The sequence below is a fragment of the Lampris incognitus genome, unplaced genomic scaffold, assembly GCF_029633865.1.
Source record: "Lampris incognitus isolate fLamInc1 unplaced genomic scaffold, fLamInc1.hap2 scaffold_135, whole genome shotgun sequence".
Lineage (NCBI taxonomy): Eukaryota > Metazoa > Chordata > Actinopteri > Lampriformes > Lampridae > Lampris > Lampris incognitus.
Window position 1 is genome coordinate 72,501 of NW_026611105.1, and position 2,500 is coordinate 75,000.

The window sequence follows — 2,500 nt, forward strand, 5'->3', positions numbered from 1 at the left end:
TCATCGTCCATGGAGACTCCTGCCTGATCTTGTCCGTCAACCTGTCCATCACCGTTGCAACCAAGAAAGGGCTCAGAGCCGATCCTTGATGTAATCCCACCTCCACCTTGAACCCATCTGTCATTCCAACCACGCACCTCAGCATTGTCACACTTCCCTCATACATAGCCTGCACCACTCCTACATACTTCTGTGCAACTCTTGACTTCCTCCTACAATATCACACCTCCTCTCTCGGCACCCTGTCGTATGCTTTCTGTAAATCTACAAAGACACAATGCAACTCTTTCTGGCCTTCTCTATACTTCTCAATCAACCAACCTTTTCTCTCTCTCTCTCTCTTCTCTCTCTCTCATTTTCTTCATTTATCAGCCCGTCAAAGTAGTCCTTCCACTTCGTAGCACACTCTCCTCGCTTGGCAGCACATTTCCATCTGTATCTTTGATCGCCCTAACTTGTCGCACATCCTCGGCAGCTCGGTCTCTCTGTCTAGCCAATCTGTACAAGTCTTTTTCTCCTTCCTTAGTGTCTAACCTGTCATACAGCTCACCGTACGACTTTTCCTTTACCTTTGCCACCTCTCTCTTTGCTTTACGCTGCATCTCCTTGTACTCCTGTGTACTTTCTTCATCTCTCTGACTATCCCACTTCTTCTTTGCCAACCTTTTCCTCTGTATACTTTGCTCTACTTCCTCCTTCCACCACCACCACCACCACCGCCAAGTCTCCTTGTCTTCCTTCCTCTGTCCCGATGACACACCAAGTACCTTCCTAGCTGTCTTCCTCGCTATTTCTGCAGCGCTTGCCCAGCCGTCTGGCAACTCTTCACTACCACTCAGTGCCTGTGTTAACTCCTGCCTGAACTCCACACAACAGTCTTCCTTCTTCAACTTCCACCATTTGATCTTCGGCTGTGTCTTCACTCGCTTCCTCATGTTGGTCTCCAAAGTCATCTTACAGACCACCATCCGATGCTGCCTAGCTACGTTCTCCCCTGTCACCACCTTGCAGTATGCAATCCCTTTTACATCGCGCCTTCTACACAAGATATAGTCCACCTGTGTGCACTTTCCTCCACTCGTATACGTCGTCACCCTGTGCTCCTCCCTCTTCTTGAAATATGTATTCACCTCAGCCATTTCCATCCTTTTCGCAAAATCGAACACCATCTGTCCTTCCACATTTCTCTCCTCGATTCCATACCTTACCATCAACTCCTCATCACCTCTGTTCCCTTCAGCAACGTGTCCATCGAAGTCCGCTCCAATCACCACTCCCTCCTCCTTGGGTCCCCTTTCCACCACGTCGTCCAACTCAACTCCAGAATTCTTCTTTTTCGTCCATCTTACACCCGACTTGCGGGGCATATGCGCTGATAACCGTCAGCAATACACCTTCGATTTCCAGCTTCATAATCCTCACTCTGTCTGACACTGTGTTCACCTCCAGCACGCTCTTGACATACTCTTCCTTCAGAATGACCCCTACCCCATTTCTCCTCCCATTCGCACCATGGTAGAAGAGTTTGAACCCACCTGCGATACTCCTGGCCTTACTCCCCTTCCACCTTGTCTCTTGTCACCTTTCTTCTTTCCATCACGTCAGCCAGCTCTCTCCCTTTACTAGCCATAGTGCCAACATTCAAAGTTCCGACTGACTCTCACCTCCACACGCCTACCCTTCCTCCTCTCTAGCTGCCTCTGGACATGCCTTCCCCCTCTCCTTTTCCTTCGCCCAACAGTAGCCTAGTTTCCACCGGCACTCCGCTGGTTAACAGTACCGATGGCGGTCGTCGGTAACCCGGGCCTCGACCGATCCGGTATGGAAATCTTATTTATGATCCGCATATTTGATTTGGCAAAGATTTGACGCCGGATGCCCTTCCTGACGTAACCCTCCGCTTTTGTCCTGGCTTGGGACCTGCACTAAGAATGCACTGGCTTGTGCATCCTCAGTGGCTGGGTTGCACGCTTTTCTATGTTTGCCCCTCACTTTTGTGGCGTGAACTATCAATTCTAGTAATACAGGGGTGTTTATGTTAGGTATCACAGACACACGCACACGCACAATATATGTCCAAAAGTATTGAGATAACTGACCATTACACCTACAGGAGCTTTTCTGACATGTCATTCTGAATCCATAGAAACCCATATTCCACGAAGCTCCCGGCGCACAGTTTTTGTGCCGATGTTAATGCCAGGAGAAGTTTGGATCTCTGCAGTTATTGAGTCAACAGAGCGTTGGCGACTTGAGTTGCTGTTGTCCCTAAAGGCTTGCACTTTTCAATAATATGATGATATATGAAGCATAGAGAGTAAACGGGATAGATACCTTTTGAACAGCACCCTGTAGTACAGCACTTTGAAGGTACATATGTCGTCACTTGCTGTAGTGGTTTTTACTGATGGGCGTGGCCAGGTTTTCAGAAGCCTCTCAGTTGTCAATGTGAGAGCCAGGGGACGCGTCTGCCGTACGTTTAGGGTTAGGGTTAGGTGAT